The following is a 14372-nucleotide window of genomic DNA, read 5'->3' on the forward strand; positions in this document are numbered from 1 at the left end:
AATGAAACTGTTTTTCTATCTTAGGCTGAGACAAAGATGTTGCCCAAGGAACATGGTAGTGTGTCAAAGTGGCAAGCAACAGGAAGCTCAGGGTCATTTTGTGGACATAACATAGGTGTTTTGCAAAGCAATCACCCAGTCTGGGCTTTGCCTCCCCAGTGAAGAGAAGACCACATTGTGTGCAGGGAAACACTGAGATCTGCAGATGCTAGAGATCAGAGTTGAGAGTGTGTTGCTGGAAAAGCACAGCAGGTTAGGCAGCATCCAAGGAGCAGGAGAATAGATGTTTCAGGCCAGAGCCCTTCATCAGGATTCCTCAACACATTGTGAGCAGTGAATAGAGTCATAGAAATGTACAGCACAGAAACAGACTCTTTGGTCCAACTCTTCCATGCTGACTAGATATGCTAATCTAGTCACATTTGCCAGCACTTGGCCCATATCCCTCAACGCTTCCTATTCATGTACCCATCCAGATGCCTTTTAAATGTTGCAATTGTACCAGCCTCCACCACTTCCTCTGGCAGCTCATCCCATACACACACCACCCTTGGCGTGAAAAAGTTGCCCCTTCGATCCTTTTTAAATCTTTTCTTCTCATCTTAAACTTATGTCCTCTAGTTCTGGACTCCCCCACCCCATGGAAAAGACTTTGTCTATTTATCCTAACCATGCCCCTCATGATTTTATAAACCTCTATAAGGACACCTTTCAGTCTCTGACACTCCAGAGAATACAGCCCCAGATTTTTCAGCCTCTCCCTATAGCTCAAACCCTCCGACCTGGCAACGTACTTTTAAATCATTTCTGAACCCTCTCAAGTTTCACAACATCCTTCCTATCGCAGGGAGACCAGCACTGCAGTGTTCCAAAAGTGCCGTACCAATGTCCTGTAAAGCCACAACATGACCTCTCAACTCCTATACCCAAATGCACTGTCCAATAATGGCTGGCATACCAAATACCTTCGTCACTATCCTGTCTACTTGGCAGTCCATTGTCAAGGAACTATGCTTTCCAAAATCTCTTTGTTCAGCAACACTCCCCAGGATCTAGACGAGATTGAAAATCCGCCTTGGAGAATGAGGGGGGAGGAAGTAAATGGGAAGATTTTACACCTTCTGTGATTGCATGGGAAGGTGCGATAGGGTGTTGGGAGATGTTGGGAGTATCGGGGTGGACCAGTGTGTCCCAGAGGGATCAGTCCTGGTGGGAGGCTGACAAGGAGGGGAGGAGAAGGGAGTGTGTTTAATGGTGACATCCTGCTGGAGGTGGAAACAGCAGCTAATGATCCTTTGGATTTAGTTGCTAGTGAGGTCTAAGTAAGGACCAAGGGGACTCTATCACTGTCAGGAAAGGGAAGAAAAGGGGCGTGGGCTGAAGTGCAGGAGTTGGATAGACCCAGTTGAGGCCCTTTGGTGTGGAATCCTCAATAGAGGAAGGAGGTGACATTTCAGATGCCAAAAGCAATTGTGGGACCTGCCATCATCAGAATAGATATTACAGAGGTGGAGAAACAGGGAGAATAGAATAGAGTCTTTTCAGGATGCAGGATGTGAGGTGTATAGTCCAGGTAATTGCAAGAGTCAATGGACTTGCGGTGGAATCTTAAAAATACAAGATTCCGACGGGGCTTGACTAGGTTGAGGTTGAGATGTTGAGAAGGTGGTGATATGTCTGGAATTCTCTATCTCAGGTAATTGTGGAGGCTAGATCACACAGTATTTAAAGAGGTGGTACAGAGATTTCTGAAATATCTAGGAGCTGAAGACCATGATGAGCTGCTGCGAAAGTGGAGGGGGGCTTGGGGCAGATCAGCAGTGATCTTGTTCAATTGTAGGCCAGGCTTGAGGGGCTGAATGACCTACTCCTGCTCCTATTTCTGGTATTTACTTTGTTATTTACTGAGAATTGTCCTGACGAGTGCAAAATGATAAGGCTTGAGAAATGCGTCTTTTTGAGCAGCACATGAGTGTACCAACGTGACACGTTAGGTTCACAAAATCTATCAAAAACACCTTTAAAATTAACAATTGAACAACCATTAATTGCTATTTACATTACTTATTTCCAAAATTCTGCAAAAGCATAATAGCACAGCTGGTGGAAATGCAGGAAATACTGTTTGCATCAAAATGCTTCTGCTCCTGAAAAGATCACATTTTAAATATCAAGCTGTGTCTTGATATTTGGACAGAAGGCAACTCTTGTCCTTAACATCTTTAAAATAATCTATCACTGCAATTTAATCCGTGGGCTCCATTTTGGCAGAGCTACACTATTCTGTCAGAGACCAAGAGATTTGTTTGTGCTCAGATTTTGCGCCAAATCTGATCAAAATACTCCAGGTATGGAGTAAGCAGGACTTTGTACTGCAGAAGCGGATCTTTTCCTCCATTGTATTCGCATCTTGACATTTGACATCATAAAGAAGCAAATATTATATTCATGAACCAGCAATATATCATTCCAATGACAAAAACAGACTTGACCAGCCATAGCAATACTGCCATAGTTCAACAGCAAGTCAGATCCCTGGACATTCAGTAGCAAGACACACACTTCCTGATTCGCCAAAAATCATCTCAAATACAAGGCACGAGGAAGGAGTGCGATTGAGTACTTGCTATTTTCTGGACTGGGGGAACAACAACTTAGAAACCAAGAGCAGACTTAGGCCATTCAGCCCTTCGAGCCTGCTCCACCATTCAATATAATCATGGTTGATCATCCAATCCAGTATAACATCAAGTCATAGAGCTGGAAACAGACCCACTGGACACGCTAGGTTTCCTAATCTGAACTACTCCTATTTGACTACATTTCAGGAGGTGCATGAGCAGTCAGAGATCATTGCATGCATTGCTACTAACAGTATAAACAAAAGGGAGAAGGTCCTACAGAATGAATATAGAGCGTTAGGCAGGAGGGTAAAAAGCAGGACCTCAAGGGTAGCAATCTCTGCCACATGTTAGTGACAGTAGGAACAGAAGGGTGGAGCAGATGAATGCGTGACTGAGGAGCTGGTGCAAGGGGCAGGGATTCAAATTTTTGGATCACTGCAATGTCTTCTGAGGCAGAAGTGACCTGCACTGGAGGATAGATTGGAACTGAAAGGGGACCAATATCCTGGCAGGAAAATTGTTAGAACTACTTGGGAGGCTTTAAACTAGTCATGCAGTGGGGTTGGGACTCTAAGCAATAGTGAGACAAAACAAGATTGAGGCTGGTACAGGAATTAACAAAAGCAAGTTAAAAAGACAAGACAGGCAAGAGCACAGCAGAGAACGAGGGAAGACTGATGGATTAAACTCTACTTATGTCAATGCAAGAGGCCTGATAAGTAAGGCAGATGACCTCAAGGCACAGTTAGGAACATGGGACTGGCATATCATAGCTACTACAGAAACATGGCCAAGGGAGGGACAGGACTGGCAACTCGATGTCTCAGGGTATAAATGCTATAGGAAGGATAGGTGAGAGGAGAGAGATTTAAAAAGATAAGAGGGGCAAATGTTTGACACAAAGGGTGGTTCATGTGTGGAATGAATTTCCTGAACAAATGGTCGATGTAGACAATTACAATGTTTAAAAGACATTTGGATAGGTAAATGAAGGATGTTGTGAAACTTGAAAGGGTTCAGAAAAGATTTAAAAGTATGTTGCCAGGATTGGAGGATTTGAGCTACAGGGAGAGGTTAAATAGGTTGGGACTGTTCCCCTGGAGCATTGGAGGCTGGGGGGTGACCTTATGGGAGGTTTATAAAATCATGAGGGGCATGGATAGGATAAATAGACAAGGTCTTTTCCCCAAGTCCAGAACTAGAGAGCATAAGTTTAGGGTGAGAGGGGAAAGATATATGAGAGACCTAAGGGGCACCTTTTTCACACAAGAGGGCGGTATGTATATGGAATGAGCTGCCAGAGGATGTGGTGGAGGCTGGTACAATTGCAACATTTAAAAGGCATCGGGATGGGTACATGAATAGGAAGGATTGAGGGGGATATGGGCCAAGTGCTGGCAAATGGGACTAGATTAGGTTGGGATATCTGGTTGACATGGAAGAGTCGGACCGAAGGGTCTGTTTCCAGGCTGTACATTTCTATGACAATGACACTAATAGCAAAGGTTTGAAGGGATATGGGCCCGGAACAGGCAGAGAGACTAGTTCAGTTGGGGATTAATTTCAGCACGGACTGGTTGGACTGAAAGATCTGTTTCTATGCTGTATGACCCTATAACTCTGTAAGAGAGGAGGGGGAGTGGCATTATTGCTTAGGAAAAACATCACAGCAGTACTTAGAGAGGACATGTCTGGGCTAGACCAGTGAAGCTAAATGGGTATAACTGAGAAATAAGAAGGGGACAGGTTGAACTAATACTCACTGGAATTTAAAAGAATGAGAGGTGATCTTATTGACACAAAAGATTCTCAGGGGGTTCAAAAGGATAGACGCTGAGAGGATGTTTCCTCCTCTGGGGAAGTTGAAAACTAGGGGGCATAGTTTCATCATTAGGTGTCTCCAGTTTAAACTGGAGATGAGGAAACATGTTTGTAATGTGATGGAGACTGAGCACAGAATATATTCAAGGCTGAGTTAGATAAATTTTTCATTGACAAGGAATCAAGGGTTATGGAGGACATGCAGGAAACTGGAGGCAAAACCAGACCAGTATCATCTTATTGATGAGTGGGCAAACTCAAAAGGCCAAATAGCCTAACCCTGCTCCTACTTCTAGTGATTATGGTGGGTTGAGGCCTAAAAACTGCCCACTGTCACAATTCAGCAACAATTCCTGCTCATTATTGCTTTCACCTGGTAGAACTGGCAGTGTGGACTCCAGCACTGGGTAAATTCAGATCCAGCTGTCAAACAGACTACTGATCTGGTGCATGGTCCTGCAGTTCAGGCAGCATCCAAGTAGCTTCGAAATCGATGTTTCAGGCAAAAGCCCTTCATCAGGAATAAAGGCAGTGAGCCTGAAACGTGGAGAGATAAGCTAGAGGAGGGTGGGGTGGGGAGAAAGTAGCATAGAGTACAATGGGTGAGTGGGGGAGGGGATGAAGGTGATAGGTCAACGAGGAGAGGGTGGAGTGGATAGGTGGAAAAGGAGATAGACAGGTAGGACAAGTCCGGACAAGTCAAGGAGACAGTTACTGAGCTGGAAGTTTAGAACTAGGGTGAGGTAGGGGAAGGGGAAATGAGGAAACTGTTGAAGTCCACATTGATGCCCTGGGGTTGAAGTGTTCCGAGGCAGAAGATGAGGCGTTCTTCCTCCAGGCGTCTGGTGGTGAGGGAGCGGCGGTGAAGGAGGCCCAGGACCTCCATGTCCTCGACAGAGTGGGAGGGGGAGTTGAAATGTTGGGCCACAGGGCTGTGTGGTTGATTGGTGCGGGTGTTCCATAAACGGTCTTTGCGGAAGGCGGAAAGGGGTGGGGAGGGAAATATATCCCTGGTGGTGGGGTCTGTTTGGAGGTGGCAGAAATGTCGGCGGATGATTTGGTTTATGCGAAGGTTGGTAGGGTGGAAGGTGAGCACCAGGGGCGTTCTGTCCTTCTTATGGTTGGAGGGGTGGGGTCTGAGGGCGGAGGTGCGAGATCAGCCTCACTGCCTTTATTCCTGATGAAGGGCTTTTGCCTGAAACGTCGATTTCGAAGCTACTTGGATGCTGCCTGAACTGCTGTGCTCTTCCAGCACCACTAAATCACAATCTGGTTTCCAGCATCTGCAGTCATTGTTTTTACCCTGGTGAATGGTCCTCCCTATGCTTCCCTGGAGCTTTAATTCATTCAACAGGTAATAGTTTAACAGCATTTAACAGCCTCTGTGTGAAAGTAAGGTCCAGCTAATGAGAAGAGGGTTGAACAACTTCCCAAATCAGAGTAAATTAATAAATAAAAACCTTGACAATATCAGTGGGGGAATGGCAAGAATATTTTAAAATAAATATGTCAAGCAGCTAATGAGTTCTGTATAAATAAATTGGCTCCACAGTTTCAGAGAGATTAACTTGTTCACAAACATTATTCTCTGCTTGGCCCTCAAGTGAATCCTGAGAAGTTCAAAAGCCCTGAATTCTCATGGAGTTCATAGCATTGGGCTAGGCTGAGCGGAGGCAAAAGGGGAGGGATGACAGGGAGAGGACAAAGGTCAAACATATGGTATTTGTCTACTTCCGAGCTTCATGTCCATCTTCAGTTTGTCTACATTTGTTCTTGGAACAGACAAACATAACAAGAGGGAGGAATAGGCCATCCAGCGCCCTAAACCTTCTGTGCCAGTCAATAAGATCAGGTAATGTAATACCCTCATTCCTGCCCACCCCTGACTTAATAAGAATCTATCCACCTGTGCCTTAAAAATGAATATTCAAGGACTCTGCTTTTACTGCATTTTCAGCAAAGCAGCTCCTAAAACTCATGACCCAGAGAGAAAAGATTTTGTCTCAGCTGTGTCTTGAATGGTTGACCAGATTTTTAAATAGGAACCTCTGGTTCTAGATTCTTCAAGAGGAAACTAGTCTATACTTCTCCTCCTTATTCCTTCTATAAAAGTCTATTATCCCACACCTCTTCCTTTTAAATGCTAGCTGTCACTTGTCTGCCCTAGCTTCATGCCCTGTGGCATCACCCTCACTGGGTGCCACATTTCTGAGTTTGGTAATTACAGCCATCAAGATGGGTTTTCATGATGATTTTTATCTGTGCCAGAACACAAATCATCCAACTGATTCAATTTATGAGTTCCCAGCAGCTCTGAGACCAATATCATCTGAGGGACGTTCACCAATACAGAGAGAAAAGAGCTAAAACTGGAGTGGCAGAGGGATGGGAACCTAAGCAGAGAGAGACAAGAATGAGGAAAACAAAGCTGGAAATGAAAATGAAAAAATAGAAAGCAAATGTAAAATGCAGAAGGAACAAGGGCTAGCAGCAACAAAGCTGGAACACAAATAGATGGTGCAAAAATGTCAAAAGTACAAATTTAATGGTATTATATCTAAATGTGTGAAGTATTTGAAGTAAAGTGTACAAATTAACAGCACATATAGATATAATATGATTTTGATCAGACAGATGTGGCCACATAATGAAAAAGGCTGGGAACTGAACTGCCAAGGATATTCAAACTTTCGAAAAGAGACACAAAAGGAAGTGAGGCATTCTTAGTGAAATATGAAGTCAAAAGCAAGAAAAGAATATTGGTTCAGAAAACTTGGTAACGAACCGGGACAAGTGATGGGCTTGTTAGTGTGTGAGCATTTTGGTGATGGTGCCCACAATTCTGTGACTTTCACCTTGGTTATGGAGAGAGATAGGTGCATGCAACAGGGTAGGTTTTACAATTTTGGGGGGGGGTAAATAAGATGCTGCAAGACAGGATTTGAGGAGCATAAGTTGTCAGGGAAGGATGTCGTTGAAATGTGGAACTTTTTCAAGGAACAAATACGACGTGTCCTTGATATGTATGTACCTGTCAGGCAGGAAAGAGATGGTCGTGTGAGGGAACCTTGGTTGACAAGGGAGGTTGAATGTCTAGTAAAGAGGAAGAAGGAGGCTTACATAAGGTTGAGGAAACAAGGTTCAGACAGAGCATTGGAGGGATACAGGATAGCCAGGAGGGAGCTGAAGAAAGGGATTAGGAGAGCTAAGAGAGGGCATGAAAAATCTTTGGCGGGTAGGATCAAGGATAACCCCAAGGCCTTTTATGCGTATGTGAGAAACATGAGAATGACAAGAACGAGGGTATGTCCGATCAAGGACAGTAGTGGGAGACTGTGTCTGGAGTCGGAAGAGATAGGAGAGGTCTTGAATGAGTACTTTTCTTCAGTATTTACACATGAGAGGGACTGTATTGTTGAAGAGGAGAGTATGAAACGGACTGGTGAGCTAGAGGAGATACTTGTTAGGAAGGAAGATGTGTTGGGCATTTTGAAAAACTTGAGGATAGACAAGTCCCCCGGGCCTGACGGGATATATCCTAGGATTATGTGGGAAGCAAGAGAGGAAATGGCAGAGCCGTTGGCAATGATCTTTTCGTCTTCACTGTCAACGGGGGTGGTACCAGGGGACTGGAGAGTGGCAAATGTTGTGCCCCTGTTCAAAAAAGGGAATAGGGATATCCCCGGGAATTACAGGCCAGTTAGTCTTACTTCAGTGGTAGGCAAAGTAATGGAAAGGGTACTGAGGGATAGGATTTATGAGTATCTGGAAAGACACTGCTTGATTAGGGACAGCCAGCAGGGATTTGAGAGGGGTAGGTCTTGCCTTACAAGTCTGATTGAATTCTTTGAGGAGGTGACCAAGCATGTGGATGAAGGTAGAGCAGTGATGTAGTGTACATGGATTTTAGTAAGGTATTTGATAAGGTTCCCCATGGTAGGCTTATGCGGAAAGTCAGGAGGCATGGGATAGTGGGAAATTTGGCCAGTTGGGTTGAGAACTGGCTAACCGGTCGAAGTCAAAGAGTGGTGGTAGATGGTAAATATGCAGCCTGGAACCCAGTTACAAGTGGAGTTCCGCAGGGATCAGTTCTGGGTCCTCTGCTGTTTGTAATCTTTATTAATGACTTAGATGAGGGAGTCGAAGGGTGGGTCAGTAAATTTGCAGACGATACGAAGATAGGTGGAGTTGTGGATAGTGAGGAGGACTGTTGTCAACTGCAAAGGGACTTAGATATGATGCAGAGCTGGGCTGAGGAGTGGCAGATGGAGCTCAAACCTGTCAAGTGTGAGGTTGTCCATTTTGGAAGGACAAAAAAAGAATGCGGAATACAGGGTTAACGGTAGGGTTCTTAGTAAGGTGGAGGAGCAGAGGGATCTTGAGGTCTATGTTCATAGATCTTTGAAAGTTGCCACTCAGGTGGATAGAGCTTGTAAGAAGGCCTATGGTGTATTAGCGTTCATTAGCAGAGGAATTGAATTGAAGAGTCGTGAGGTGATGTTGCAGCTGTACAGGACCTTGGTAAGACCACATTTGGAGTACTGTGTGCAGTTCTGGTCGCCTCACTTTAGGAAAGATGTGAAAGCTTTGGAGAGGGTGCAGAGAAGATTTACCAGGATGTTGCCTGGAATGGAGAATAGGTCGTACGAGGATAGGTTGAGAGTGCTTGGCCTTTTCTCATTGGAATGGCGAAGGATGAGGGGTGACTTGTTCGAGGTTTATAAGATGATCGGGGGAATAGATAGAGTAGACAGTCAGAGACTTTTTCCCCGGGTACAACAGAGTGTTACAAGGGGACATAAATTTAAGGTGAAGGGTGGAAGGTGTAGGGGAGATGTCAGGGGTGGGTTCTTTACCCAGAGAGTGGTGGGGGCATGGAATGCGCTGCCTGTGGGAGTGGCAGAGTCAGAATCATTGGTGACTTTTAAGCGGCAATTGGATAGGTACATGGATAGGTGCTTAAGCTAGGACAAATGTTCGGCACAACATCGTGGACCGAAGGGTCTGTTCTGTGCTGTATTGTTCTATGTTCTATGTTCTAAAACAGCAGTGGGAGATGTCTATAGTCCTCCAAACAGCAGTGGTGCAGTACAGGAGGCATTGAACAGGAAGTTAGAAATTCATGCAACAAGGAAGCAACAGTATTCATGAACTCCCTATCTTCTTTCCCACCTATCCACTCCACCCTCCTCTCTGACCTATCACCTCCATCCCCACCCCCATTCACCTATTGTACTCTATGCTACTTTCTCCCCACCCCACCCCCCTCTCATTTATCTCTCCACTCTGCAGGCACCCTGCCTCTATTCCTGATGAAGGGCTTTTGCCCGAAACATTGACTTTTCTGCTCATCGGATACTGCCTGACCTGCTGTGTTTTTCCAGCACCACTATAATCTAGAGTCTGGTTTCCAGCATCTGCAGTCCTTGTTTTTACCTAGTATTCATGAACTACATAGCAACTCGACAAACTGGATTCATTTAAGAAAGAATTGGATAGAGCTCTTAAAGATAGTGGAGTCAAGGGGTATGGAGATAAGGCTGGAACAGGATACTGATTAGGAATGATCAGCCATGATCATATTGAATGGCGGTGCAGGCTCGAAGGGCAGAATGGCCTACTCCTGCATCTATTGTCTATTGTCTATTGTCTAAACCATACTTGCAATAACCCAGTGGCAGATGAATTCTTGGAGTGTACAAGATGACGTTTTGAATGAACACTTTGAAGAACAAAACTCAAGACAGGTTATCCAAGGATTCTGTACAATGAGAAAAGGGTTAATTAATAGTCTTGTTGAGAGAAATCCTTTTGGAAGAAGCAACTATAACATGATAGAACTAACTTTGAATTGTCCGTGCACAGCAGTAGATTCCAAAATCAGAATAAAATGGAAGTATAAACTTAAAGAACATAAAACAAGACTGCAGACTCAAACAGGAGAACTGATAATTGATAAGAAAATGGCAGACCAAAAGTAATTGTTTCTTTGATCCATCTTCACAAAACACAAAAAACTTCCGAGAAGTACTAGTGAAGAAAGGTACTTTTAGGAAGAAGGAATTGAAGGAGGTTAGTATTAATCGTAACATAGTGCTGGAAAAATTAATGGAATTGGATTAGCTTAGATTAAATTCCCTACAGTGTGCAAACAGGCCCTTCAGCCCAACAAATCCACATCGACCCTCCGAACAGCAACCCACCCAGACCCATTCCCCTACGTTTGCCCTGTACCTACCACTACGGGCAATTTAGCATGGCCAATTCACCTAACCTGCATATCTTTGGACTGTGGGAGGAAACCGGAGCAAACCCACACAGACACAGGGAGAATGTGCAAACTCCACACAGACAGTTGCCCGAGGCGGGAATTGAACCTGGGTCCCTGGCGCTGTGAGGCAGCAGTGCTAACCTCTGAGCCACCGTGCCGCCCCAAAGCGGATTGAAAGCTGATAAATCCCCAGGGCCTGATAATCTACATCCCATCCAAAAAGAGGTAGCCATGAAAATATAGTCATGATTTGGAGATGCCGGTGTTGGACTGGAGTGTACAAAGTTAAAAATCACACAGCACCAGGTTATAGTCCAACTAGCTTTCAGAGTGTCGCTCCTTCATCAGGTGGTAGTGGAGGGCTCAATCCTAACACACATAATTTATAGCAGACATTTACAGAGTGATGTAACTGAAATTATACATTGAAAAATTGATTGTTAAGTCTTTCATTTGTTTAAATATCATGAAAGTTTCACTTCTTTCATGTGTAAATCACAAAACCTTTTTTTAAAAATTGCATTCTCGGGTTAGCTGTTAACAATGGGTGATAGCTAGACAATATGTTGAAGGGGTTCGCCCCCTGTGTTCTCTGTCTATGCCATGATGTTTAGATTGATTCTAATCTAAAAAGTGAGATAACAGAGTTTTACATGAATTCATGCAGTTTTTGAGCTCATCGACCGCCAGTTCCGACGTGCCACAGCAAGGAACCGTAATGACCTCCTCAGGAGACAGACACGTGCTGCAACCGACAGGGTACCCCTCGTTGTTCAGTATTTCCCAGGAGCTGAAAAACTGCGCCGTGTTCTTTGTGACCTGCAACACATTATCAATGAGGATGAGCACCTCACCAAGACCTTCCCCACACCTCAACTACTTGCCTTTAAACAACCGCCAAACCTCAAACAGATCATTGTTCGTAGCAAGCTGCCCAGCTCTCAGGACAACTCCATACAACCCTGTCACGATAGGCGCTGCAAGATGTGTCAGAGTGTGGACACAGATACCACCATTACGCGTGGGGACACCTCCCACCTTGTATGTGGCAGGTACTTATGTGACTCAGCCAACGTTGTCTATCTTATACGTTGCAGGCAGGGATGCCCTGAAGCATGGAACATTGGGGAAACCGAGCAAAGGCTACGACAACGGATGAATGGGCACCGCACAAGAATCAACAGACAGGAGAGTTCCCTCCCAGTTGGAGAACACTTCAGTGGTCCAGGACATTCGACCTTGGACCTTCGGGTGACCATCCTCCAAGGCGGGGACAGGCAGCAGTGAAAAGTTTTAGAGCAGAGGCTGATAGCTAAGTTTGGTACCCATAGGGAGGGCCTCAACCAGGACCTTGGGTTCATGTTACATTACAGGTGACCACCATTGCACTATATACACACAGAGACACTCCTACATACACACACTCGTGCGTACACACACACACACGCATTCCTATACACACAGACACCCACATACCCAGACGCGCACACAGACACCCACACATGCACCCCCTCACAGACTTAAGACACTCTACACACACATACACTTCCTCACACTCACAACCCCCAACCCGGACAGACAGACACAGACCCATATGCACACATATATTTTGTGGGGTGAATTTGTACTTGCAGGATTACATTGTACTTTGCTCAAAAACTGCATGAATTCATGTAAAACTCTGTTATCTCACTTTTTAGATTAGAATCAATCTAAACATCATGGCATAGACAGAGAACACAGGGGGCTAACATCTTCACCATATTATCTAGCTATCACCCATTGTTAACAGCTAACTTGAGAATTCAACTTTTAAAAAAAGGTTTTGTGATTTACACATGAAAGAAGTGAAGCTTTCATGGTATTCAAACAGATGAAAGACTTAACAATCAATTTTTCAATGTATAATTTCAGTTACATCACTCTGTAAATGTCTGCTATAAATTCTGTGTTAGGATTGAGCCCTCCACTATCACCTGATGAAGAAGCGACACTCTGAAAGCTAGTGTGCTTCCAATTAAACCTGTTGGACTATAACCTGGTGTTGTGTGATTTTTAACCATGAAAATAGTGGTTGTCAGCTTCCATAATTTTGTAAATTCTGAAACAGTCCCATATATAAGCTGACATATATAACCCCACTGTTCAAAAAAGGAGCGAGAGGGAAACCAGGAATTTCAGACTGGTTAACCTAACATTAACTGACAGGGAAAGGGCTGGAGACTATTGTAAAGGGTGTGGTGACAGGACACTTAGAAAATACCAATGATATTACACAATATCAGCATGGATTTGTGAAAGGGAAACAGTGTTTGAGGACATAAGAAGTAGAATGAATGAGAGAGAACCAGTGGAGATGGTGTATTTGATTTTAATAAAGGTGCACTAACAGGTTAAAGCACATGGTATTGAGGGCAGTATACTGAAACTTCCTTAATTTCTACAAATTATAGAACTGCAGGTACCTTTTAAAAAATGAGGATTTGTTCATTTAAGACAAATGAGGAAAATGTTGCTCTCTGAGTGTCATGAGCCTTTAGAACTCTCTTGCTGGAACCAGATTCTTGATAAGTAAGGGGGTGAAAGGTTATCAGAGACAAGAATGTGGAGTCATTCACTACGATCTTATTAGTGAGTTGTTACTCTTACTCAAAACTCTTTTGTTGGTATTTGTATTCATGAACTCCCAAACCAGATATAACAGACATTTTACCATGTGAAAGGTACAGTATCATTGTGAGTAGTCCCTGCTGATATTCTAGGACAGAACCAACACAAGAGTAACAGAATAGAATTCTACAGGAAGCCTCACAACCTGGCTCACTCTGCGACCAGGATGGGAATGCATCAGCACCCAGCTCAACCCCAATCCATGTTTCACTCTCATTCTCTGCAACATGAAAATGCATACTGATAATTATTAAGAACAGGATCGCCATCTGAAACTGCCTCCTTACAAATGCAAAAGAATCATGATTAAATCGTTACATCAGCACAAAGCTGGAGCAGAACTTCCTTATCCGTTGTGTGTAGTTGTTCCTAACATTACTCCTGAACAGTTGGGCTCAAATTTTTAGGGATTCCCCCTTGTTCTGCCCTCCTCACCCCTACCACAGGAAGTGGTTTGGTTTATCTAACCTTTCAATCTGAATATTTCAACCTCCTTACCAGTAAGCTTTTGTACTAGAGAGAACCTATACATTTGTTGTAATAGTTTAACCCTATTTTCCCCAAGCTCTGGTCATCTGTCCACTCTTGGGCAGTGAGAGCATAGAAAACGGGAGGAGTAGACCTTCAGACATTGTGCTAATAATTCTTGTAAATGTCAATGGCTTCAAATCAGTACCTTGTGACACGAACACCAGAAAAACTGGAATTTTTGAGTTAGAAAGAGAGGTTGGAAAGGCTGGGACTTTGTTCCCCCGGAGCACAGAAGTTTATAAAATGATGAGGAGCACAGATAAGGTGAGCAGCTAAGGTCTTTTCCCCAGGGTAGGGAAGCCCAAAGCTAAAGGACATAAGGTTTAGGAGAGAGGGACCTTAGAGGCAACTTTTTCATACAGCGTGGTGAGTATATAGAATGAGCTGTCACAGAAAGTGATAGAGGCAGTTACAAATTACAACATTTAAAAGACATTTGGACAAGTGCACAGATA

The 14372-nt window shown here is 44.0% G+C and overlaps 1 protein-coding gene across 4 annotated transcripts in view; it reads right to left on the reverse strand.

Moving 5' to 3' along the window:
* LOC140476825 (anion exchange protein 2-like) overlaps positions 1-14372 on the reverse strand; it is a 261146-nt gene that overhangs the window by 219733 nt on the left and 27041 nt on the right. Inside the window, exon 1 of one of the 4 annotated variants that reach the window (XM_072569630.1) lies at positions 11370-11388. The exons of the other annotated variants lie outside the window; for them this stretch is intronic. The gene's annotated coding sequence lies outside the window, so the exon portion shown is untranslated. Of the gene's footprint in view, positions 1-11369; positions 11389-14372 lie in introns of those variants that run through there. 4 annotated transcript variants of the gene reach the window in all.

Source organism: Chiloscyllium punctatum, chromosome 5, assembly GCF_047496795.1.
Source record: "Chiloscyllium punctatum isolate Juve2018m chromosome 5, sChiPun1.3, whole genome shotgun sequence".
Taxonomy (NCBI): Eukaryota; Metazoa; Chordata; class Chondrichthyes; order Orectolobiformes; family Hemiscylliidae; genus Chiloscyllium; species Chiloscyllium punctatum.